We start from the raw sequence: 27,695 nt of genomic DNA on the forward strand, positions 1-27,695 counted from the left end.
TCTTCTCCTCCTCCTTCTTTTTCTTCCTCTTCTCCTCCTTCTTTTTCTCCTCCTTCTCCTCCTTCTTCTCCTTCTCCTCTCCTCCTTCTCCTCCTTCTCCTTCTCCTTCTCCTCCTTCTCCTTCTCCTTGTCCTTCTCCTCCTTCTACTTCTCCTTCTCTTTCTCCTTCTACTTCTTCTCCTTCTCCTTCTTCTTCTGCTTCTTCATTTAATAATGATCGAGGAGTACAATTCCACACAATTCCCACCACCTGAGCTCTGCATTCTATCCCCTCCATTGGAAGCTTTCCTATTCTTTATCCCCCTGGGAGTATGGAAGTGGGTGGTCTGGCTTCTGTAATTGTTTCTCTGCTGGACGTGGCCATTGGCTATTTGATCCCAGCCTGTTTCTGTCTTTCCCTAGTGTGGTAGGGATCTGGAGAGGTGGGGTTCCAGGACACATCGGTGAGGTCATTTGCCCAGGGAAGTCAGGTTGGTATCATGGTAGCATCTGCAACTTGGTGGCTGGAAAGCCTTAAGATATAAAACAGAACAAATTGTTTAATAGTCATGAGCTTAAAGGTAAGAATATAGCAGATGAGATTTGAGGTCTCCATTTTGGAAAAAGCTCGGAAGTCAATTTTAAGTGTATTCCAAGGGGGCAAATTCTTATTTTTATTATTGAGGAAAGAGAGAAGGAACAAGCAAATCATTTCTCTATCATTCACGAAGGTTCTACTCATAAGTAGTAGAGTCTTTGGTATTCTCACGTGGATCTGAATGTGTCTGTTTAGTTTTGGTCATCTTTGAGACTTCACTGCGTCAAGCCAACTTTTTCGGAAAGAAAGACAAACAGAGGAAGAAAGGGAAAGATGCTAAAAACTTGGTGCCCAGGTTTGGACTTGATTTGAGTTATGTGACAGAGCAGGTGTACTACCCAGCTGAGCTACTAGATGGAGGGAGGGAGGGCGGGCGAGCGCTGGCGTGTCACCCTGGCATGCCTGTTGCTGGGGCATAAGCTTGCAGCCTCATGTCTCCCAAGTTCAGCCTTCCTGCTGTACCACCTCCCTGCTACTCTTGCTTTTCCTTTTAGTCCCTACTCCTCTTTTCCCTGTAAGTGGTCATCCCCCAAGTAGGAGTAGTTCAGAGCCTTGCTCTGAGCTCAGCACACTGTTAAAACATATGCAAACAAAGCATTATTTTTCTCCTAAGAGCTTCAGTCCTAATTTATAGCTGAAAAAAAAATGAGGCAGAAAAGCCCTATTAGTTGTAGAATTAGAACCCAAATCCAGATCAGTGACAGAGATGGCCTCTGATTATTTATCTTATAAAATGTGCTTCTCTTTCACAAGTGTTTTGAGCCAGTGTAGACAAGCACACTGCACACAGAGTCTCTGCTTAAAAACAATCCAGTGTTTGTACAAACTGATACTACTTGTTTTATTATTTGTCTCCTCCATTCAACGCTAAGTGTCATTAGTCAGAGCTTATGCTCTTAAGTTACTTGGATAGACCCAGCACTTAGATCAATGCCTGAAACAGAATACGTGCTCAATAAATAATTATTGAAAAATTCATGTTAAGTGAAATAAGTCAGAAACGGAAGGTTGAATATGGGGTGATCTTACTCTCAGGCAGAAGTTGAAAAGCAAGATCAGAAAAGAAAACACAAGTAGAACCTGAACTGAAATTGGCTTATTGCACCAAAGTAAAAGACTATGGAGTGGGTGGGTGGGGAGAATACAGATCCAAGGATGACAGAGGACCTAGTGGGGGTTTTATTGTTATATGGAAAACTGGGAAATGTTATGCATGTAAAAACTATTGTATTTACTGTTGAGTGTAAAACATTAATTCCCCAATAAAGAAATTAAAAAAAAAAACAACAATCCAGTGTTATTTTGAATGAATAGAAAATGCAATATGTCTATCAAAATTTTCTCACACATAAGACATACCCTGTAGATGAATTACAGTCTCGGTGTATAGAAAAGACAAAGAAAAGATAGTCAAGCATCAGTCTTGTTACCAGAAAGATTTGGGAAGAATATGGTAAGTATTTAATTGCCTGATTGGGGGGGGGGGGCAGAATACTTGAAAGGTTTTATTATGACAGACATTGTTTTTTTTTAAGTGACACAATCTGAATTTTGTTTAGAGATGCTTGTGTTAAACATGTCTGTCTCTCTGGTGGCCTTTTAAAAAATTATTTTGCAAAGTTAGAGAAAGAGCTAGTATCCTACTGACAGTTTAAGAAGCTCAGTTTTGGCTTGATTGAGTGTGATTCCTTTGGCTTAGTCCATCTCATTGAAAGGAGAGTGTCTGCAGTAGAACTTTTGTTTGAAGATTTGGGATGTTTATAATGGATTTTTCTTTAATTTGTGACAGACTTTAGATGTGTTACATCAAGCTCTTTATTTTCAAACACCAAACAAGCAGGATTCTCTTGTGGGGATAGATTGGTTTTTGTTGCCTCCTATGTAGTAATTCCTTTTTTTCCCTCTCCTTTCATTGGAAAAGATTAGTTAACAATTATTGTCATTCATCTCAAGTCTAATATGGTATCAGGCATACCTAAAAAAAAAGAAAGAAAGAAAAGAAAAGAAAAAGAAGAATCTTTGTTAATCTTGCTTTTAAAAAAACAGCTTGTCTTAGCAGGCCAAAACTATGAAAAAATTCAGTTTTCAGAATGTATAGTCTTTTGTTCTATTAATTTCTTTGATAAAGAGATTACAAACTGTGTTCTTAACTGTCAAGATGTAGACAACACAATTCACAAGTTAATTGAGCTCTTTTAGAGGGACTATTACTTACTACTTCTCACTAATGCCAGATAAAAGGAGACTTCCTCCTTTGAAGATTTTTTTTTCTAACAGGCATATTAATTTGTATCTGCATTTACATTTGAGATCACTCATGATTCATCCCCCCTTCAATAAAATCTTTTTCTACTACTTAGAATTATAGAAGTGATTCCTGGTTATCCAGCCTGACATTGTAGTTTGAAAAGTACTCATGAACTTTGCTGTGCTGTTTTTGCGCTTGGAATATGGAATCAACCTGTGTGTTTAACTCTGAGGTACACACAAGCCTAAGTCTGAGTAAGCTGGACTCAGATTCTTCTACTGCTTGACACTTGTGCAACCTTGAGTTCTTTACTTAACCTTTTACAGCTTGTGTCGTCATTTGTAAATTTCCCCTTTGCTGATTGTGTTGGGCATCAAGAGCCATGGTGGGCATCCCTTGTGTCCCCCATGTCAGATCCAGTGGTAGGATAGGACTTATATCCTTCTTCTGGAAGTTGTAGGAACCCATGTAACAGATTCCAAATCCTCTGATTCTGCCCCATTGACTGAGGAGAAAGGGGTGAGGATACAATTGATTTCCCCAAGTATCTGACAATCAGCTTGTCCACCATGAACTTAAAGGACCATCTTGTATCCTGCTCATGAGCTTGTGCTCTTATCTCTTCCTGCAGCAAATTACAATCTGGAATGGCACAGAACTATTCAAGTATTGTTTATAGCCTATGTGTGAATAAAGCCAACTCTGCCTATTAAAAAGGAAAACACTGCTCACTCATGACAGCTCTATCCCCTACAGTTCATCTGACACACCTTTGGAATGTTCTTTAAGAGACAGGCATGTTGGCCTTTGGACTCTAAATTCTAAATGAGTCTGCCATTAGACTCATATCTGGGGGTGTGTATTAGGCAGGAATGTCTGTAGGTACCACTTAGTTCCTAGCACCCCAGGCTCAATAATAGCAAAAGTAGCTATCAAACACCCTTCCCTGCCACAAGGCCTGAGAGACATGTGAGAGAAGAGTGAGCACAGATGGAGAGCACAGATGGAGAGGAGAGGTGCTGACACTAGGTGGTCAGTTGTTGCCATAACTGCAGCCATTCTGCTTATCTGGGCCTCTGCTCTGTCTGCTTGAGGGCTTGGGAATAAGAGTATCTCCATGGATTTGAGCAGTTTGCCTATGGTTAGGAATATATTCACCACTTGCTTGCACCTTGCATCACTATGGTTTGTCTTGGCAAAATGAAATATTGAGGCAAACTGGTGAAACAGTGCCTACTGCTAGCTTAGGAATAGGAGCTGATGTATATGAACATCATATTAAATCTCAGCTGTATGACTTCAGCTTCCAGTCCCTGGTTGTTGTCTGCTTTTATTGAGAAAGGTGGTGTTGAGCTGCTATCATGACCTTAACTTTTCATCATAATTTTAAAAATGAGCTGCAGGACCTCTCCTCTTGTGAATAGCAGCTTTTTAAAAAAAATAACCCCATTTTCCTTCCTATCAAATACCACTCATGTATTGTGAATTTCTTGAAGAGCTTGAGTTCTCTTTTTGTATAATAAGGACCAATGAAATATCCTGTCAGACCAAATCCTTATATCCTTGTATAGAACAGACCCCCAATAAATAGCAGATTAGATTGAATGTCCTGGTGATAAAGAAACAAATACTAGAAATGCAAATTTGTCCTAATCTGTTGGAGATGTAAACCAATTCTTTAATAATGACAATGTTTACAAATTTATCAATACACCACAGTTTGTCTGTAGTGATAATTTTAGAAATAGCTAAAACATTCTTGGTAGCAAATATCTGAGTGAAAAAGGTTTTAAGAAAGCTGTAGTTTGCCCCCACACCTATGGACATCTAATCTTTGACAAAGGGGCCCAGACTATTAAATTGGGAAAGCAGAGTCTGTTCAACAAATGGTGTTGGAAAAAATGTGTTGAAACATATAGAAGAATGAAACTGAACCACTATATTTCACCAAATACAAAAGTAAATTCCAGGTGGATCAAGGACTTGGATGTCAGACCAGAAACTATCAGATACTTAGAGGAAAATATTGACAGAACTCTTTTCCGCATAAATTTTAAAGACATCTTCAATGAAACAAATCCAGTTACAAAGAAGACTAAGAGAAGCATAAACCTATGGGACTACATCAAATTAAAAAACTTCCTCATAGCAAAAGAAACCACTACCCAAACCAAGAGACCCCTGTTGGTATGCTTCTAGTTCTGCTTCTGGGATCCCTTCTGTTACATTGCTTGACATTGTGGTCTATTTACATGGTCATTCTGTTATATTGGTTAGACCTCGCTCCCCCTGCCTCCAGGAGATTTTGGTTTAGTCCTCTCTGGTTCGAGCTTCTTCCTTCTCCCTGCCCCCATCGTACATATTTCCTTTGTTCCTTGGTTCCTGACTCTTTTGCCGGAGGAGAGAGAGGAAAGATAGAGAAGGACAAGATTGTGATTAGAGATAGCTTAGATTGCGCTGTGTTCCACGTCAATAAAAAAATACTTCTCTCCACTCAGCCATGAGTCTCTGATCGTCTCTGTCCCCCACCCACAAAGCCAGCTTGGCGAAAACAACAAAATAGTGCCCAAACAGGGACTTGCAAATGGCAACGTGGGACCTAACCCGCCCACCTCCCAGATAAGTAAAGGCCTTTGGCTACCTATCCACTATGGGCTGCAGTTGGCGAGGCGGGTGTGGCACACGGTCCTGCTGCTCTCCAGGTCTCTTCCCTCCCAGCTTTCGGCATGGCTGCTGGAGCTGCCGTCTGACCCATAGGCCACCGCAGGCCACAGAGTCCATGAAAACGTAGGTCCCACCAGCACCTCCACGGTGTCACTCTGAGCCACACTTTGGTTCCCTGACGGGGAAACTTTGGTTCCTTGTGGCCGTGATCATGGAGCTTGGGAGATGTGTGGAGATTTCCCCCTGGGACTTTCTGGACTACCACTCGCATGTTTCCCACGAAGAGAGACTACTCTGACTTGGGGAGCGTTCTCCATTGCCCTGGCAGTCCCCAAAAGTGGAGACACATGGTTAGTTCTACCCTCCTGATTCGATTCTTTCTTTGATTGGAAGACACTTTTAAAAATGGGTGCCTGAAACAGTCCAACAGAAATCAGGGGCACCCTAAATAGAATTGTGAAGAGCTCTTTGGACTAGGACGCCCTCCGGGACTCATGATACAAAATGGCAGAATCTGAAAAATTAGTTCACAGAGCCCAAAAACAAAACTTCCCTACCATTTCTTTCCCCCCCCCTTACTCTCTCTAAATATCTTAAGCCTGCTTCTGTCTAACCTCTCTGCTTCCAGTAGTCTTAAACCTTGTGAGTAAAAATGGTTCAATTAAGACAGTACAGATCTAAATTTGTGTTTAAAATGACATGTCTTCGTAACAAAAGTTTTTCTCCTTGTGTATTGAAGAGCATGTTCATATGTGTGTTTGAAGTTTGGTAAACATTAACTTTAAGGTTAGAAATATAACTTTAAGGCTACATTCTTACCAGGCAAAGTTAAATGAAAAAAAGTTTTCAACATAATTCTCATAAAGGTAAAATTAACTTACATTTAAAGTCTGAGGTAAAAATTAGTTAAAAATCAGTATATTTTAACTAAAATTGGTCTAAAAACCTGTGCACACCTAGGGTGTGGCTCCATCTTATACGGGTGTAACAAAAGGTAAAAAAAAAAAAGACGTTATTGATATGTAAAGCTCTCAAATACCTTCTCAATTAGAACTATAACCAGCCCAGGCGAATGATAGATTGCACAATGATTATGCTAATGATTCTCATTACTGAGGCTTTTAACCATGGTTCTTCTGTTTACCTTTCCACATTTTATTGAGTTTAAACAGTTTAGACAACCTTAAAATCATAATAGAAAGGACTTCCAATTATAATGGAGTTATCAATTGTGGTAAACTTCTAACCTGCTACAAGTTTTGTTTCACAAGTAAGTGAATTGTAGCTGTCAAGTTCTCTACAGAAAAGTGGAATTCCAGCGCTGACCTTCCTCATGCAACATTTCACCCCCTGGCATTTCTTCTGTGGTCATCTACTTTGGACTGGCACTTCTGTTGGACTCACTGGTACACCTCTTGGACACCTTACACAACTCTACAGCAGCTTCCCTTTCCTTTGTTCCTTGGTTCCTGACTCTTCTGCCGAAGGAGAGAGAGGAAAGATAGAGAAGGATAAGATTGTGATTAGAGATAGCTTAGATTGCGCTGTGTTCCACGTCAATAAAGAAATACTGCTCTCTACTCAGTCATGAGTCTCTGGTCATCTCAGTCCCCTGAGATGACCAGAGCCAGATGCAAAGCCAGCTCTGTGAAAACAGCAGACAGAATGGGAGAGGATCTTTACATGCCATACATCAGACAAGAGTTTAATAATCAAAATATAAAGAGCTTTCCAAACTCAAACACAAGAAAACAAATGAATGCATCCAAAAATTGGGAGAGACAGAGTATTCACCACAGAAGAGATCCAAAACACTGAGAAACACATGAAAAAATGCTCCAAGTCTCTGATTGTCAGAGAAATGCAAATCAACACAACAATGAGATACCACTTCACTCCTGTGAGAATGTAATACATCAGAAAAGGTAGCAGCAACAAATGCTACAGAGGTTGTGGGGTCGAAGGAACCCTCCTGCACTGCTGGTGGGAATGTAAATTGGTCCAACCTCTGTGGAAAACACTCTGGAGAACTCTCAGAAGGCTAGAAATGGACCTTCCCTATGATCCTGAAATTCCTCTCTTAGGGATATATCTTAAGGAACCTAACACACCCATCCAAAAAGATTTGTATATACGTATGTTCTTAGCAGCACAATTTGTAATAGCGAAAACCTGGAATCAACTCAGGTGTCCAACAACAGATCCAGTGGCTGAGCAAGTTATGGTATATATACACAATGGAATACTACTTAGCTATTAAAAATGGTGATTTCACCATTTTCAGTCCATCTTGGATGGAGCTTGAAGAAATCATGTTAAGTGAAATAAGTCAGAAATGAAGGATGAATATGGGATGATCTCACTCTCAGGCAGAAGTTGAAAAACAAGATTAGAAGAGAAAACACAAGTAGAACCTGAACTGGAGTTGGTGTATAGCACCAAAGTAAAAGACTCTGGGGTGGGTGTGGGGACTATGGGGAGAGTACAAGTCCAGAAAGGTTTACAGGGGATTGTATTCGTATGTTGAAATCTGAGAAATGTTATGCATGTACAAACTATTGTATTTACTGTCGAATGTAAAACATTAATCCACCAATAAAGAAATTAGAAAAAAAGTTGTAGTTTAATCTTAGAAATTGTCTGAATGTCATAGCATATGAAAATGAGATTTGATTCCATGAGGGAGACAGACTTAGAATCAGACCTTTAAGTAATTATTGTTCCTTTTTTTAAATTAAAAAAAAAAACTTTATTGGGGAATTAATGTTTTACATTCAACAGTAAATACAATAGTTTGTACATGCATAACATTTTCCAGTTTTCCATATAACAATACACCCCCCATTAGGTCCTCTGTCATCGTTCTTGAGCTTGTATTCTCCCCACCCGACTACCCCATAGTCTTTTACTTTGGTGCAATATGCCAATTCCAGTTCAGGTTCTACTTGTGTTTCCTTTTCTGATCTTGTTTTCAACTTCTGCCTAAGAGTGAGATCATCCCATATCCGTCCTTCTGTTTCTGACTTATTTCACTTAACAAAATTTTCAAGGTCCACCCAAGACCAGCTGAAAACGGTGAAGTCACCATTTTTATAGATGAGTAGTATACCATTGTATATATATATATACCACAACTTGCTCAGCCACTCATCTGTTGTTGGACACCTGGGTTGCTTCCAGGTTTTGGCTATTACAAATTGTGCTGCCAAGAACATATGTGTACACAGATCTTTTTGGATGGGTGTGCTGGGTTCCTTAGGATATATCCCCAGGAGAGGAATTGCAGGATCATAGGGTAGGTCCATTTCTAGCCTTCTGAGAGTTCTCTAGACTGTTCTCCACAGAGATTGGACCAATTGCATTCCCACCAGCACTGCAGGAGGGTTCCTTTGAGCCCACAACCTCTGTAGCATTTGCTGCTGTTACTTTTTCTGATGTATGACATTCTCACAGGGGTGAAGTGGTATCTCATTGTTGTCTTTATTTGCATTTCTCTGACGATCAGAGACTTGGAGCATTTTTTCATGTGTTTCTCGGCCTTTTGGATCTATTCTGTCGTGAACATTCTGTCCATGTCCTCCCCTCATATTTAGATGGGGTTATTTGTTGTCTTGTGGTTGAGTTTGGAAAGCTTTTTATATTTTGATTATTAAACTCTTGTCTGTTGTATGGCATGTAAAGATCTTCTCCCTATCTGTGAGGGGTCTCTTGGTTTGGGTAGTGGTTTCATTAGCTGTGCAGAAGCTTTTTAATTTGATTTAGTCCCATAGGTTTATGCTTCTCTTAGTCTTCTTTGTAAGTGGATTCGTTTCATTGAAGATGTCTTTAAAATTTATGTAGAAAAGAGTTTTGCCAATATTTTCCCCTAAGTATCCAATAGTTTGTGTTGTAACATCGAAGTCCTTGATCCACTTGGAATTTACTTTTGCATTTGGTGAAATATAGTGGTTCACTTTCATTCGTCTGCATGTTCAACCCATTTTTTCCAACACCATTTGTTGAACAGATTCTGCTTTCCCGATTTAATAGTCTGGGCCCCTTTGTCAAAGATTAGATGTCCATAGGTGTGGGGGCTTACTTCTGGGCTCTCAGTTTTATTCCACTGGTCAGTATGTCTATTCATGTTCCAGTACCAAGCAGTTTTGATGACATTGGCCCTATAGTACAACTTGAGATCTGGGAGTGTGATGCCTCCGGTTCTCTTCTTTTTTCTCAAGATTATTTTGGCAATTTTAGGTCTTTTCTGGTTCCAGATAAACATTTGTATCATTTGTTCTATTCTCCTAAAAAATGAGGTTGGGATCTTGATGGGCATAGCATTAAATTTGTATATGGCTCTGGGTAGTATATTCATTATGATGATTTTAATTCTTCCAACCCATGAACCTGTAATATATTTCCACTTCTTTGTGTATTTTTCAATTTCCTTGAGTAGTGACTCATAATTTTCTGTATATAAGTCTTTCCCTTCTTTGGTTAGGTTTATTCCTAGATAATTTATTGTTTTTGTTGCTGTAGTAAAAGGAATTGATTTCTGGGTTTCAACTTCTTCTACCTTAGTGTTTGCATAGAACAATGCCACTAACTTTTGAATGTTAATTTTGTAGCTTGACACTTTACTGTATTGCCTGATGATATCCAAAAGCTTCTTGCTGGATTCCTTAGCTTTTTCTATGTATACTATCATGTCATCTGCAAATAAGGAGAGTTTGACTTCTTCTCTTCCAATCTGTATCCCTTTAATTCCTTGCTCCTGCCTGACTGCTATGGTAAGAACTTCCAAAACTATGTTGAATAATAATGGTGATAGTGGGCAGCCCTGTCTAGTACCTGATCTGAGTGGAAATGCTTCCAGTTTTTCCCCATTGAGTATGATGCTGGCTGTAGGTTTGCTATATATAGACTCCACTATCTTCAGGAATTTTCCATCTATTCCCATTTTTGTAGTGTTTTGATCATAAATGGATATTGTATTTTGTCAAAGGCTTTCTCTGCATCTATTGATATGACCATGTGGTTTTTGGTCTTGCTTTTACCGATGTGGTGGATGTGTCACATTGATTGGTTTACGTATATTAAATCAACCTTGCATGCCTTGGATAAACCCCACTTGGTCTTGATGAAAAATGTTTTTAATAGATTGCTGTATCCAGTTGGCTAGTATTTTGTTCAATATTTTCGCATCTATGTTCATCAGAGATATTGGTCTGTAGTTTTCTTTTTTGTTTGTGTCCCTGTCTGCTTTTGGTATCAGAGTGATGTTGGCTTCATAGAAGCTGGAAGGGAGTGTTCCAGTGTCTTGAATCTTCTGGAAGACTTTTAAAAGTAGAAGTATTAGTTCTTCTTTGAAAGTTTCGTAGAATTCATTTGTAAAACCATCTGGTCCAGAGCTTTTATTTTTGGCAAGGTTTTTGATAACTGTTTCATTTTCATTAGCTGTGATGGGCCTGTTCATGTTATCTACTTCCTCTTTACTTAGTTTTGGAAGTTGGTAGGTATCTAGGAAATCATCCATTTCTTCCAGGTTCTCTATCTTGGTGGCATATAGTTGTTCATAGAAGCCTTGCATGATATGTTGAATTTCTGCAGTGTCTGTTCTGATATCTCCTCTTTCATTTAGTATCGATTTATTTTTTCTTCTCCCTTAATTGTTTTGTGAGTCTTGCTAAAGGTTTGTTGATTTTGTTCACTCTTTTAAAGACCCAAGATTTACTTTTGTTAATCTTTTGTATGGTTTTCTTATTTTCAATGTTTTTGATTTCTGCCCTGACTTTAGTGATTTCTGTCCTTCTGGTTGCTTTAGGGTTCCTTTGTTCTTCTTCTTCTAGGTCTTTAAGATGTGCAAGCAGACTGTTTATTTGTGTTTTTTCCTGTTTCCTAATGTGTGCTTGTATGGCTGTGAACTTCCCTCTCAGTACTGCCATAGCTGTGTCCCAAATATTTTGATAGCTTTTTTCTTCATTTTCATTGAACTCTCAAAACATTTTGATTTCTTCCTTTACTTCCTCTTTGATCTAGAAATTGTTAAGAAGTGTACTGTTGAGCGGCCACATTTTGGGACTATTACTAATCTTTTGTTGATTGTTAAATGTTAATTTAATTCCATTGTGGTTGAGAAGATGCTTGGTATGATTTCAGTGCTCTTGAATTTGCTGATGCTGTCTTTGTGGCCTAAAATATGGTCTGTCCTTGAGAATGACCCATGTGGACTTGAGTATAATGTGTATTCCAGTTTCTTGGGATGAATGACTCTGAAAATGTCCAATAGTTCTAGTTTATCTATCTCTTCATTTAGCTCCCTCATTTCTTTATTGATTTTCTGCCTGGATGATCTGTCCAGTTGAGACAATGGTGTGTTGAAGTCCCCTACTATGACTGTGTTGCTGTTAATATATTGCTGTAGCTCTTTCAGTAGATGTTTGATGTATTTAGATGGCTTCTCATTGGGTGCATAGATGTTAATAATTGTTAAGTCTTCTTGATTGACTGATCCTCTGAGCATTAGTGTCCATTCCTATCTTTTTTAATCTTATCTACTTTAAAGTCTATTGTGTCAGATATGAGAATAGCTGTTCCTGCCCTTTTTTGTGGACCATTGGCTTGTATGATAGTTTTCCATCCTTTCACTTTAAGTCTGTGTTTGTCTTCTTGAGTTAGTTGTGTTTCCTATAGATAGCATATTGTTGGATTGTATTTTATTATCCATCTTCCTACTCTGTGTCTTTTTTTTTTTTTTTATTTAAGAAAGGATTAGTGAACAAAAGAAGAAGGTAGGAGGGGTACAACTCCACACAATTCCCACCACCCAATCCCCATAACCCACCCCCTCCCATGATAGCCTTCCCATTCTCTAGCCCTCTGGGAGCATGGACCCAGGGTCGTTGAGGGTTGCAGAAGGTAGAAGGTCTGGCTTCTGTAATTGCTTCCCCGCTGAACATGGGCATTGACTGGTCGGTCCATACTCCCAGTCTGCCTCTCTCTTTCCCTAGTAAGGTGTGTCTCTGGGGAAGCTGAGCTCCAGGACACATTGGTGGGGTCTTCAATCCAGGGAAGCCTAGCCAGCATCCTGGTGGCATCTGGAACCTGGTGATTGAAAAGAGAGTTAACATATGAAGCCAAACAATTTGTTGAGCAATCATGGATCCCAAGCTTAGAATAGTGGAGAGGAAGTGTTAGGGAGGTACTCACTGCAAACTCTAGTGTAATCCTGCTTTCAGGTATATATTTTGCAGTAGTTTATGGATACGTGTGCACATAAGCTCTCTCTCACAGAAACTGGTGTATATCTAGGTTATGGGACTTTGTTAGAAAGTGAACTACCTGAGATGAAATTAGAGTGTACTATAAAAGGAAAGGTCTCACCCGAGTAATGAAGCTGAAGGGTTGTCATTCCACACGTGAAGTCTCTGGATACAGTCTGAGGTGAAGCATGTTGAGATGGCAATCGTTGCTTTGGTTAGGTTGTGATCGGCGGATGCAATATTATTTGGTTTGGATTGGGAGATGCATACGGGAAAGTGGGCCCTATCCAAGGGTGCCCGGACTGGGGGAAGTAGGGGCTCTATAGTGAAGATGTGAGGTTCCTGCTGTCTTAGGGTTCAAAAAGACAATCAATAGTTAATATTATTATCACATTATTTATTAATTGGGTTATCTTTGAAAAGTCCCTTTGTTATGGTTTGCTGTACCCTACTCTGTGTCTTTTAATAGATGAGTTCAGGCCATTGACATTCATTGATATCGATGATTGAAGATATTTCAATGCCATTTTTGTAGATTTTTAGAGTGTTCTGATATATGGCCTATTTATGGTGGTCTGACTGTTTATAGGAGACCTTTCAGAACTTCTTTCACGGCAGGCTTGGTGATAGTTGTTTCCTTCAACTGTTGCTTGTCTGATAAGGTTTTTATGCCTCCATCTAGTCTGAATGACAGTCAAGCAGGATACAGTATTCTTGGTTGAAAGCCTTTCTCAGTGAGTACTCGGTAAATATCTTGCCATTCTCTTCTGGCCTGTAGTGCTTGTGTGGAGAAGTCTGCTGCTAATCTTATGGGTTTTCCTCTGTAGGTGACTCTTTGTTTTTCTCTTGCAGCCTTGAGGATCCTTTCTTTATTCTCATTTCTTTCCATTCTAAATATGATGTGTCTTGGTGTCTTTTAATCTGGGCTAATTCTGTTTTGGACCCTCTGGGCTTTATGAACCTTTATGTCTTTGATGTTGTCTAAACTAGAGAAATTTTCAGCTATTATAGCCTGAAGAATGCTTTCTTCCTCTCCCTCTCTTTCTTCCTCTGGTAAACCAATAATGCGTATATTTTTTCTTTTGAAGTCATCCCATAGGACTCTTTTGTTGTTTTCAGTATCTCTTAATCTCTTTTTGAGATCTCTTACTTCTTTTTTAGTTGTCTAATTCATCCTCAGTCTTGCTAATTCTGTCTTCTGCCTCATTTATTCTATTCTTTCTGCCCTCTACTGTTTTCTGGAGTTCATCTATTTTGTTACCTTGTTCTGATACTGCTTTAGCTTGTTAAGGTAGTAGTGTTCTTAGCTATTTCAGCTTTCAGCTCTCTAATAACCTTGAGATAATTAGTGTTTTATTCAATAGTCTAATTTGTTGTTCCTATATTTCTGACTACAATTATTTCAAACTCTTTACTCATTCCTGTGATTATTTCCTTAGCTAGTGTTTGGATGTTGACCTCATTATTTTGTGCTTCATCCTTTGGTGGGCTTTTAGCTGGACTCTTGTCCTGGTCCATTTCTCCAATATTTCTTCTTGTTCGTTTAACCATTTTATATATTATGTTCTGAGTTCCCTCAGTACTTTTCAAATTACTGATCACTGTTGCCTAGATTTACTTGTGTCTAAGTAAAATAATTAAAGGGTTCACAGTGGTGGAAGTTAACAATTGTTTCAATAGTATTTTAATCCCTGATTTGGAGCTCAGTGGCTTAAAAGCCTTTTTTGTGCTTTTTCTTCCCTCTAGGCTATGGGAGCCTGAGGGCTTTTAGATTATAAGTAGGCTTCTTATCTTAATCACTGATTCCTGACCAAGAGGTAAAGCAGGTTGTGGCAGAGATAATCCAGTGCTTATGCAAAGAGACTTTCACAGCCCCACATCTATGCCAAGGAGGTATAGGTCTTCTCCTGAGTTCCTGGTTAGATCTCTGTCCCCTGTTGTCCCTCCCTGCCACTGCTTCAGATTCTGAGGGCAGTAGCAATGGTGACCCAGAATTGTACTTGGTGAGTCTCTGGGGAGCCTCTCCCCCCTTCAGCAGTCCCCTTGTAGGTGGAACAGATTGGAGGTGGTGTCTTTGATAAACTGCTGGACTGTTACCAGCCACTTAATCTCTCCCTAGGCTCCTCTCTGTCCACCAGCCACAGGTGTTTGCACTCACTGGTGATTTGGTGGGTTCCTGAAGTCATTCTAGTCCTGTCTTGTTTCAGTCCCAGGTGGTCTCCTTTGGTGGACCACCTGGGACTGAAACTCCTAATTGATCTGGGAGAAGAGAGAAACAGATCTGCTGTTGCTAGTAGCCCTGCCTCTGGAAGTCTTCTATTGATCCTTTTGATCAACATATAAAATGGCACTACTTGGAAGCAGGATTATCGCAGAGAGTTGCTCACAAACTTGAAGAAATTATACAAATGCAATTAACTGTTTACCACATCGGTCTGACCTGGTGCCCTTATCTATTCATATTTAGTACCTGAGCCTGTTTAACCTCTGAGTCTCTGTCAGACTGAGCTCACAGCCAATGCTCACAGATGGGAACATTCTAGCCTGCATTCATTTCAGTGTCATTTGTTATATCCAAAACAGTATGAGTTTTTTGGGGTCTGGCCTCAAGTCAGGGAGGAAATAGACCTAGGATTTTAGTGTGGTCTTAGCCTCACATTTTTCTGCATTTACTTGGCTAATAAAGGTTGTAATAGGGACAGTAATTGTCCTTTACTTGATATATAGTGTTTGCCAGTATATCTCTTGGACAGTTGTATAGTGTTTCTTCTAAAGCTTATCAAGGGGTGACAATAATGTTCATGTTCTGTCAGAAGAGATTAAAAAACAGAAGAATATATCTTACTTTCTTTTGTATTGTAGAGTAGATAGAGTGATTGAGATAAGTGAAGCAGGGGGTAGGAAAGGAGGGTGTTTTGGCCTAAGTAATACATGATTAGAGAATTTATGATTCCTTCTTTTTAAAAAATTTTTATTTATAAAATGGAAACACTGACAAGACCATAGAATAAGAGGGGTACAATTCCCACCAGCAGAACTCCATATCCCATCCCCTTCCCGATAGCTTTCCTTATCTTTATCCCTCTGGGAATATGGACCCTCAGGGTCATTATGGGGTGCAGAATGTCTGGCTTCTGTAATTGCTTCCCCTCTGAGCATGGGCACTGACACTTCTTTAGGCCACTCTACTACTAGATTGCCAGGCTTTTTAGGTCTAAGTCTAATCACAGAGAGCTATTAAGCACTTTTACTTTGAAGTATATAATTGCCCCTTACTTATGGATACATGAACACCTATATCTGGTATCCTAGGCCCTAGTCTCTACCTGGTATCTGTAACTTTGTTAGAAAATGGAAGTAGGTAGTCCCATGAAACACCAGGATTTTGTGTAATAAAAAACTAAGGAGTATGATAAGTGTTGTTAGTCTTAAATCTTATGTAAGATATGTGAGATAACCTGGTGGTGGCACATCTGGTTGAGTGGATGTGTTACAAAGGACTCAGATTCAAGCCCCTAGTCCCCATCTACAGTGGGGAAGCTTCACAAGTGGTGAAGCAGTGTTGCAGGTGTCTTTCTCTCTCTACCTTCTGCTTCCATCTCAATTTTTCTTTGTCTTTAGTCAAAATAAATAAAATTTAAATAGAATTTACTACATGTGCATGAAAGATGTTATGAATAGCTTGTTCATGGTTTCTTTCAATGGGGGAGAAAAGAAAATGTTCTACTTTTCAGATTGCAATAAAAGTAATGTAAGGATCGTCCATGTTCATTATTTTCCACCATTCTTTTAAAAAGCTTTACTGTTTTGTTTAGAATGTATGTACCCCTTCCACTCACAGTATACTAGATTTATTTTATTTAATTTTAAATTAGTACATATTAGTAGAGGGCCAGGTGGTAGCACAGTCAGTTGAAAGCACATATTTTCATCTTAGAGGATTCTGGTTCCAGCCCGTCAGCCTGCCTGTTGGTGGGGAGTGGGGGGACTTCTTAAGCAGTGAAGTAGGTCTGCAGGTGTTTCTCTTTCTCTCCCTCTCTATCTCTCCTTCCCCTCTCAGTTTCTTTCTGTACTATCTAATAAAAAATGAAAGGAGAGAGAGAGGGGAGAGAAAGAGACAGTCACCTGGAGTGTTGGATTCATTGTGTAGGCAACCCCAGCTATAACCCTGATGGCGATTAAAAGAATATGTGTGGGGGGGAGGGGGGTTGGAGGGGAGAGGCAGAGGAGCATAATGTTAGGATTTGAAGTCGAGATGATTTTTTTCTTCTTCACTATTAATCATTTTAAACCTTTTCCCACCCATTTTCTCACAATAAAATAAAGTTGTTTCTAGTTGTAAGGTGACCATGGTGTTTGTGATAAGTACCCCCTTATAACAACAACAAGACAAAGCAAAACCACTATAGTATTATTACTCAACCTAAGGTGAAAGTTTTCTTCATTTAGAGAATAAGAAAATACTTGTATTGGAAACTAAAAGTGATTGTGGTTATTAGGCATCTGCAGTTCTTGGACTAAAATTATGTAGTTGAGTGAACATCTGAGTCGATATGTATGGGCTGGAAAGCAGCCAGTTGTAGCTAAAACATTGCCTTATAATGTCCATCAACTTCCCATAGAGAGAGTATTTCACACTTAGATCAGCTCTTTTAAAGGGAGTGGGGGCCATTTAGAGCTAAAACAAATAATGTTTAATGATTCTTTTATGGTCCAAGAGTGAGAAAGCCAGCCAAGAGTTTGACATCATGACATCTGGTCATGATGCTGCTGGAATCTTTACACTCTGATGCATTGTGTTTGTTATGACTTTAGAATATTTTCTGTCCAACTCATTAAGCAGGCATGGAAACAATTCCTGAGTCAGACTGAGTTCCTATAATGCATGAAGAGTACTGGACTCTTTTTATCCTGAGAAAGGAAAACACTTCTTTGAATGGCTTCATGGAGCTTTTTCATATTGGACATAAACACAGTATATAGTTCCAGTGTTTTTTTTCCCCTTCTCTTGTCTTTGATTAACAGAAAAATATGTTCATTTGAATGTGACTTGTTTTACCTTGACTAGATTTTGACAAGTGTCTGGCAATTCTTTACTAGAATGATATGTATCCCTAATAAAATACTCAAGCATTTTTTTTCAAGGGATGCTTAATCTAGGACCTGGAAATAGCACTTAAGGGGTTACACAGTCTCATGCCTGAGACTTTGAGCTCCCAGGGTCATTCACCAGGTCCACCATCAGGCAGAGCTAAGCCGTGCTCTGATTTGAGATAAATAATTAATTTTTTAAAAATGGACTTAATCTAATCCGCTGTTCTGATATATTTAAAGATAGTGAAAGATACTTTCAACTTTAAAACATTTTTAGGTAACTTATGTAGTGTGTTATGTAGCAATAACTCATTTCTGTGATAAAAAGAGGAACAGAAGCTAGATAGGTGGGTGGCACACTTGGTACAAAGCACACATCACCATACATAAGGATCTGGGTTCAAACCCCTGGTCTCCACCTGATTTGGGAAGCCTCACAAACTGTGAAGAAGTGCTGCAAGTGTCTCTCTTTTTCTCTTCCTCTCAATTTCTCTATATATCTCTATTTAACAAAAAAGCCACTAGGAGCAGTGGATCCATTGTGTAGGCACCAAGCGCTATGATAACCCTGGTGGCGGTAATTAAAAGAAGGAGAAGAAGACAGGGTACTTTGTAGCTATGATTACACACTGTGGAGAGCCTGTCACTGATCGTGCTGTACACAGGGAAGATTTATTTCTTACTCAGCAGCTTTCTAGTTTATTCAGAGTTTTCACTGAGATACTAAGAAAATCCTCTAAAAATCTCTCTATGTATTTAATGAAGACTATTCTAACCTAACTATTGCACATATAAGCTTCTAACTAAGATATTTTGCTAAAGACCTTTCCATTCTCCAGCAAAGATGGAGTCTGCTCCATGCATGACTCAGAGTCATTTAAAAGGAAATATTTATTTTGAGAATAAGCCAGTTGATATATTTCTGAGTATAGCACAGACCACCCAGACCTGAAGCCTATTGTTTATACGTAAAGACCTGAACTCTTCATATACACTTGATGTGCAAGAGCTGTCTTTATTCCAGCTACAGAATTTCATGTTAACATCTCCTCTACCCTTGACTAGTAAAATTCTAAAAGGCAGATTGTTGTATTTCCGTAGGAGAAAAGATTTTTTTATGACCTTAATAGTAATAACATTGCTATGTTTTATTTATCAAAGGACAGTTAATATTGTTGGAAAGCATGAATTATATTTACTTCATTTACGTATTTATAATACATTGCAGCATATACAATAACAACATATATATCAAGTTTCTTATATAAATATAGGTATGTATGTATATATTACAGTTTCTTATATAAATGTAGGTGTGTGTGTGTGTGTGTGTGTGTGTGTATGTATGTATGAGGGAGAGAGAGATAGAGAGAATGGGAAAGGAGCTTCTGGAGTTTTCAAGAGGCATAGGATTTAAGTTGGGTAAAGAGGATGGTTAGGTTAACACAACTGGGAGATAGTCCAGCAATTTAGAGCACAGGCTTTATATGCCTGAGGCTCCAGGTTCACTCCCCAGTACGTCCATATACCAGAACTGGGTGGTGTTCTGGTGTCTGTCTCTGTCTTTCTCCCCCTCCTTTCAAAAAATTTAAAAATAACAATAGCAGATAGCTAGATGGTAGCACACCTGGTTAAGCACACATATTACCATGTGCAAGGACCTGGATTCAAACCCCACTCGCCACGTGCAGGGTAGATGCTTCATGAGTGGTGGAGCAGGTCTGCAGATGTCTTTCTCCCTCTCTATCTTTCCTTTCCCTCTCAATTTCTCTCTGTTCTATCAATTTAAATAGAAACAAACAAAAAAGGGGGTGATGTAAATGCCCCTGGGAGCAGTGGATTCAAAGTGCCAGCATCAAGCCCCAGCTATAACCCTGGTGGCAATTAAAAAAAAAAAAAGATACCATCGAAAGGAATCATTGATAAATGAGAAGGAACAGGAAGCTAATGAATATGATCTCTTAAGACACTCAAGAGAAGGTTGAGTTGAGAGTATCACTTGAAAAGGAGAATGTGGTTAAGAGGTGAGCTATGTGGGTGAGGTAGAAGGCTGAGGAGAAGTGGAATTTCTCACTGGTAAAAAAATGATAGATATTGTGTAGATCATACATGGGAATGTTGAAGTTATGTGGAGTTATGAGAGGGTTTAGCATTTAGAGAAAGGTTGAGTTAATTTCCAAACCTTCTATGATAGAAAGAGAATGAGAGATTAGCAGGTAAAATGATGATGAGACCTAGACGAGGGTTTGAGTTGGCATGACTTAGATGACCAAGATACTTAAAGATGCAGTTAGAAGTAGGGAGCAAGGGAAGTGTAAGAACATAGCTTTCATTTGTGATGATTCTAGGGAATGTGTGTCTTGAGAAGGGACAGCTTTCATTGGTGTCAGTAAGTAGGGGGAAAAAGAACCCCCCAAATCAACCCCACATGGGATCTGAAATAATGCCTGAAGTTCCCAGTTTGATCCTTGGCACAACATGTACCAGAGTGGTGCTCCAGCTTTTCTCTTTACCTTTTTGTTTTTATCTCTATCTTTTCTCACTCATATAATTTAAAGAATAAATTTTATTTCATTTAAGAGTGTTTTAGAAAGGAAATTCTGACCATAAAAGTCAAAAGATAAGGAACGGATGGTTCTGGGTTTAACAAAGTTTCCATTCTGTCTCCTCTCTGCTTTTGTGTTTTATTCTCTCACTGCCCAGTTAGAAAACCTCGTTTACTAGTCTTGTCACTACCCTTTGTTTTGTTGCTGGTGGAAGCCTGATGATAGCTTTTGAGAGCAGATTTCAGTTGAAAGTGATTTATTGTGTGTGTCTGAGCGGTATTCCAGCTGTTTGAGGTTTTTCTCTTCGAAACCTAGGTTTCAAATAACATTGAGGCTGGAAAGACACTTCTGGTCACGATGCTTATCTTTCCTTTCTTCGACATGTGAAATTCTGTTTCTAAGAATTTCCCTTCATTTTTATGGTAGAAATAACTATTCATGTGTTATATTGCTAGGATTATAGATTGGAAATTTTGCTTTTAGAAATTACTAGTTTCCAGGAGGCCTTATTACATACATAGGTTAAGAATTGCTCACACTGTTCTAAGTTCTGTTACCCAAATCAATGTGATTCAGTTAGCTTTCTTTCAACAGTATAGAACAAAAGAACATTTCCTCAGTGCTTTTCATTCAGAAGTTGCAGCTTTTATTTACATTGATATAAACAGACACCTACTCACACCATGTGCTTCGCCCACCAAAATGTAAGCTGTTTCACATCAAGTTTATTTTACATGACTTATTGAGCCCTCCCATTTATTATTAAATTGTCTCATAGCCTTCTTTGTAATGTCATAAATTCTCAACACTCAGTGCACTCAATGAAACAGCTTTTTTCTAGAAAGTTTCTGCCCAGCACTTTTAGGCTACAGAATTCTGTTAACTAATGAAAAATTTTCCCGTTTTTTTTTTTCTTTCAAAAACTCCTCTTTTTTTTTTTTTTTTTTTGTTGTTGATGTTCAATTCATGTAATCCTGAAGGATATCCTAGTGACTAGAGATGCAGCTCAGGATATAGAACATGCCTCAGGGGGACTTGCATGTCTGAGGACTGAGGTTCAATACCTGGCACTGGACTAGGTCAGACTGGTACTTTCTTTCTGATTCTGATTAATTCTATAACCATCATTAACTGTTTTTTTTGTTTCTAATTTTTATTTATAAAATGGAAATATTGAAAAGACTATAGGATAAGAAGGGTACAACTCCACACAATTCCTGGCACTGGACTATGTCAGACTGGTACTTTCAATACCTGGCACTGGACTATGTCAGACTGGTACTTTCTTTCTGATTCTGATTAATTCTATAACCATCATTAACTGTTTTTTTTGTTTCTAATTTTTATTTATAAAATGGAAATATTGACAAGACTATAGGATAAGAAGGGTACAACTCCACACAATTCCCACCCCCAGAGCTCCATATCCAATTCCCTCCCTTGATAGCTTCCCTATTCTTTATCTCTCTGGGAGCATGAACCCAGGATCATTGTGGGGTGCAGAAGGTGGAAGGTCTGGCTGCTGCAATTGCTTCTCCACTGAACATGGGCCAATTGGCAGGCAAAGAGACTTTCATTCCTGAGGGTTTGATGTCTGAGGTCCAGTCCCCAGCACCACGATAACCCAGAGCTGAGCAGTGCTCTCTGGCCTCTCTCCTCTCTGTATATCTCCCTCATTAAAATTAAGTAGGATAATTAAATAGATTTATAAACTGGAATAAATGAAAACTAATTGTCACATATTTTATATAATCATCAAGTCAGTATAAATGTGGCAAATAAACATTGTTAAAAGCCAGTACTTGGTGTATTGCACCAAAGTAAAAAACCCTGGGGTGGGAGGGGGGAGGGTTCAGGTCCTGGAACAAATAACCATCATTTACTTTTTGATTGACACAACGTTGGGGTTTCTGTAGAGCATTTTTATGATATGGAATGTAGAACTATTAATTTTTTAATATATTCTTGGTCTTTCATAAAATAAACAATTCTAAAAACAAAACTCAATTCTGTTTCTCTTTTGTGGATTCTTGCAAATGACTGTCATGAAGCTTGCTGTATGGGTTACCTCTCAGTTTGAAGGTTGTTTGAGATTCTTTCCTTCCTGACTGTCATCTTTAGCATGAAAACCCTCTTAAAAATTCTATCCCAGAATAGAAGAGAAGAAGAGAAAATATCTCTGATCATTTGATTTATTGCAGCCCATCAATAACCAACTCCCTAGAACTTCAGTGTGATCCCTTATACTTTTTCTAGGGATCTAGTAGTTTGTCATCGGTCCAGTATCAGTGAGAAGAGCAGAAAGCTATGTGACACATCCTACTTACCACCTGTTAGCTTTACTCCTTAAAAAGTCACTTATCACACACAGGCTGGAGTTACTTTTGTGAGGCTCTGTGCTTGCCTGGTGGAGCATGGTCGCCAGAGCTACTTGAAATGTGTCTCATCCAGATTTCATGTACCCATCAGAGTTTCAAGATTTAGTGTGGAAGGAAATGCATAATTAGCTCATTGGTAATTCTGTTCTGTTGCCAATGTGGCTCCTGGATGTATTGGGATAAGTGGAATATACTATTAAATGTTGTTTATTTTCGGAGCTCCAACAGGCCGGGCTAGCGTCACGGTGGTAGACAGAGACTTGAGGACACACGGCTGGGCAGGGAAGCTGTATTTCTTTATTCAGAAACAACGATTCATAAACTAACCCAAACTAATCACCAAACAGAACTCTCCTGCATCCTTCTCACATGGCGGTGCCAAGAACTCTCCAACTCTGCAACTCTCGAACTCTGTCGGGGTTCCTTGGGGCAAAAACAAGCGGGCCCGCAAAACTAGCAGGACTGAACCAATTTTCTTGGCGGGGGAGAGCTAGAACAACCCAATGTAAAGCATACAACAATTCCCCCTTTTCTTTTTAACTAAATGACTACAGTATCAGGGGTGTGGGGTGAACAGAAACCTGTATCATACAGGCATTTTCAAAAAAGAAACTGGCACAAACATGGAGAAACATGTAAGCGAGTAACAAGAACCAGTGTGCTGCCAAGAGAAGGCCTGAGGGGGCTTTTTTTTTTTTTTTGCCTCTGTGGGCAAAACTTTATCAGCTTAAAAAAAAGCAATTCCCAGGGAGTTGGGCGGTGGCGCAGTGGGTTAAACGCACGTGGCGCAAAGCGCAGGGACCGGCGTAAGGATCCTGGTTCGAGCCCCCGGCTCCCCACCTGCAGGGGAGTCGCTTCACGGGCAGTGAAGCAGGTCTGCAGGTGTCTGTCTTTCTCTCCCCTCTCTCTCTGTCTTCCCCTCCTCTCTCCATTTCTCTCTGTCCTATCCAACAACAAAGCAACGTCAACAATGGCAATAATAACCGCAACGAGGCTGCAACAACTAGGGCAACAAAAAGGGAAAAAAATGGCCTCCAGGAGCAGTGGATTCATGGTGCAGGCACTGAGTCCAGCAATAACCCTGGAGGACAAAACAACATTTCCTGCCTCTGGGGGGCGTACTTGTCTTGATGGACATTTGCATCGGGGTGGGGAACGGCCTAGAGTCTCAAAGGCAGCTGGCTGCAATTTACTTACTATGAAACAAAACTTGTTATTAGCATAACCATAGCGCAATCTAACGTTCTAATAGAGAAGGAATTTGAGACTTTTACATATCAACAACATCTTTTTAACCTTTTGTTACACCCATTCAAGATGGAGACACACCCTAGGTGTGCGCAGGAAAGAAAACCTCAGGCATGAGAATAATTAGCATAGCCATTGTGCAATCTACCATTTCTAATAGAGAAGGTAATCGAGAGTTTTACATATCAACAAGTCTATTTAACCTTTTGTTACACCCATTCAAGATGGAGACACACCCTAGGTGTGCGCAGGTCTTGTTTAGACCAACTTAGTTAAAATATATTGATTGTTAACTAATTTTTACCTCAGACTTTAAATGTAAGTTAATTTTATCTTTATGAGAATTACGTTGAAAACCTTTTTCATTTAACTTTGCCTAGTAAGAATTTAGCCTTAAAGTTATATTTTTAACCTTAAAGTTACTGTTTACCAAACTTTAAACACACACATAAACATGGTCATTAATACACGAGAGAAACCTTTGTTACCAAGACGTCATTTTTTAAATATTTATTTTATTTATTTATTCCCTTTTGTTGCCCTTGTTGTTTTATTGTTGTAGTTATTATTGTTGTTGTCGTTGTTGTATAGGACAGAGACAAATGGAGAGAGGAGGGGAAGACAGAGAGGAGGATTGAAAGATAGACACCTGCAGACCTGCTTCACCGCCTCTGAAGCGACTCCCCTGCAGGTGGGGAGCCGGGGTTCGAACCGGGATCCTTATGCCGACCCTTGTGCTTTGCGCCACCTGCGCTTAACCCGCTGTGCTACAGCCCAACTCCCGATATGTCATTTTAAACACGAATTTAGATCTGTACTGTCTTAGTTGTTGGGGGGGGGGTCACCATCTTCAAGGAATTGCAGGTTGCGATCTCTGCACGAGTCTCTGCATACTTCAGCTTGTCTGCCTTCAGACTGGAGCTGAGGATCTCGGCCAGGGAACCCAGTTTCAGCAGGGAGCCTGGGGGCTCCGGGAGGTCCGGGATCTGTATAGAATTCATAGCCCGAGGGCGGGCGGGCCAGCCTTGTAGAAGGCGGGGGCCGAGGTGCCCTGGGGTGGCGGATAGGATAGGCCGCCGCGGCCCTGTCCCATGGCCCTGTCATATCTGCTGCCCTGTTCCATGGCCCTGCCATGTCTGCTGCCCTGCTTGCAGTGGCCGAGCAGCGTGGAGGGATCCCGCCTCCAGTGCCCTGCTCCACGTGGTGGAGAGCTGGCTCTTGTGGGCTGGCCTCGGGCTCCTGCATGTTGGCATCAGGCTCCTGCGTGTTGGCATCAGGCTCCTGCGTGTTGGCATCGGGCTCCTGTGTGGTGGCATCGGGCTCCTGCGTGCTGGCGTCGGCCTCCTGTGGGCTGCGGGCGCGGTGCGCGGTGTTGTCCGGGCGCGTCCGGCTGGCTGGCTGGCTGGCTGGCTGGCTGGCTGCTCCACCAGGTGGAAATGGCAGCTCCACGCCTCGCCCCCCGCCCACTGGCTCCTCTCGACTCTGCTGGCTGTTCTGAGTGCACCCAAGCGAGTGGAAACCACAGAGTGGTCCAGAGATAAATGTTCCAGAAACAGCAAGACAGTCTCGTGAAGAAAGGGCAGAGGCCTTTGGAGATCTCTTCACAAGCAGAAGAGAAGGCCATAGTACATAGGTAGCCAAATTGTCTTCATTTATTTGAGAGATGCGCAGGTCAGGTCCATGTGGGCGCCATTTGTTGTTTATTTTCGGAGCTCCAACAGGCCGGGCTAGCATCGTGGCGGTAGACAGAGACTTGAGGACTCACGGCTGGGCAGGGAAGCTGTATTTCTTTATTCAGAAACAACGATTCATAAACGAACCCAAACTAATCACCAAACAGAACTCTCCTGCATCCTTCTCACATGGCGGCGCCAAGAACTCTCCAACTCAGCAACTCTCGAACTCTGTCGGGGTTCCTTGGGGCAGAAACAAGCGGGCCCGCAAAACTAGCAGGACTGAACCAATTTTCTTGGCAGGGGAGAGCTAGAACAACCCAATGTAAAGCATACAACAATTAAATTCATTTACTATCTTTCTACTTTTTAAAATATGGCTTCAAGAAAATGTAAAAGTACATGTGCAGTATGCACTGTATTTCTGTTGGATAGTGCTGTTCTAGAAGATGGAAGGAAGGTAATGATGATCTTCTGACAGATGCTATAAACATCATTTGATTTTTTTTATTCTTATGTTGGGGTCTCAATGGAGAATTTTGTTTCTCTTCCAAATCATTATATTGGGGGAGCTCATGATTTCTAAGAAAGTTGTTATCACATGAATCCAGTTTCTCACCTCCCTGTGATACTGTGTCTGCACACATTTTGGAATGTGAACTCTTAAAAAGTTATTTATTCTTGATGATGACACACCTGGTTGAGTACATACATTCCATGATGGTCGGAGTCCAAGCCTGCAGCCCCCACCTAGAGGGAGCAAGCTTTATGAATGATGCTGTTTTTTTTTCTTGTTGTATTTATTATTGTTGTTGTTGTTGATGTCATCATTGTTAGGACAGAGAGAAACAGAGAGAGGTGGGAAAGACAGAGGGGGAGAGAAAGATAGACACCTGCAGACCTGCTTCACTGCCTGTGAAGCAACTCCCCTGCAGGTGGGGAGCTTCGGGGGGGGGGGGCTCGACCCGGGATCCTTACTCCAGTCCTTGCATTTTGTGCCACCTGCACTTAACCCACTGTGCTACTGCCCAACTCCCAGTTTTTTGATTTCTACACACTGCAGGAAACAACATGAGGGGAAGTGGAAGTGTGCTTACTTTTGCTGAATGCCATCCATTGGGTGCTTGAGCAGCAATGCCCTTAGTAGATAATCATAAAAAAAATTAATAGGTGCTTATGTGGTATGCCACAGTCTTCTAAATGAGAGTTTCCCACACACACACACACACACACTTTATAGGGTGTGGGGGTTTAGTGGGTTACAGGACAGTGGTTGACATCGGATGACCTCTCATCTCTCTATGATGTATGTCTGCAAATCACTCTCTCCTATTTACCTCCTTTCCTAACATCATGCTCCATGATGCTGGTGCCTCTTCATCCTACCCCTCTCCCTTTCCCCTAGAGTCCATCACACTCAGTCCAAGTTTTAATTTTAATCCTCTAGTTTATAGAGAAGGAAATTAGGGTCAGACATATGAAGTGAGGTGCTTTTGGGTTAACTGGGTTTCTCCTTATGTTTTCTTTCACCCCTACCACCACTACCACCACATACACCTTTAACTCTGAGCATCTGAGTTTTCTGTGTTCGTAATGTCCCAGGAGTTGGTTTCCACCCTATTGACAAAAGCCAGCATAGCTCAAATGTTTTCAGACAAGGATGCCAGCTATGAAAATTTTGCCATGGGGGCCAGGTGGTGGCGCACCTGGTTGAGTGCACTTGTTATGTCGTGAAAGGACCCAGGTTCGAGCCCCTGGTTCCCACCTGCAGGGGGAAAGCTTTGTAAGTGGTAAAGCAGGGCTGCAGGTGTCTTTTTTCCTCTCTATCACCCCCTTCCCTCTTGATTTCTGGCTGTTTCTATCCAATAAATAGAGATATTTTAAAAAATTAAAGAAACATTTGCCGTATCTCATATGGAAAAACCAGTTACTAGCCCAGTCTCTAAAAGTGAGTTTAAGTGACGATTCAGGGGACATCCCCTTCCTAGACTAGAAGTGCCAGCAGAAAGTCTCAAAGCTCCTGAGC

At 40.4% G+C, this 27,695-nt stretch overlaps 1 protein-coding gene and 1 long non-coding RNA gene across 4 annotated transcripts in view; one reads left to right on the top strand and one right to left on the bottom strand.

The window, feature by feature from the left end:
* LOC107523674 (uncharacterized) overlaps window positions 1–14,941 on the bottom strand; it is a 591,794-nt gene extending 576,853 nt beyond the window's left edge. The window contains exon 1 of the long non-coding RNA XR_009545714.1: window positions 14,889–14,941. This is a non-coding gene — a long non-coding RNA (uncharacterized LOC107523674). The remainder of the gene's footprint in view (window positions 1–14,888) is intronic.
* The window catches only part of TMEM135 (transmembrane protein 135), a 239,084-nt gene that overhangs the window by 153,663 nt on the left and 57,726 nt on the right, over window positions 1–27,695 (top strand). The gene's annotated exons all lie outside the window — the stretch shown is intronic.

This window comes from Erinaceus europaeus, chromosome 17, assembly GCF_950295315.1.
Source record: "Erinaceus europaeus chromosome 17, mEriEur2.1, whole genome shotgun sequence".
NCBI lineage: Eukaryota > Metazoa > Chordata > Mammalia > Eulipotyphla > Erinaceidae > Erinaceus > Erinaceus europaeus.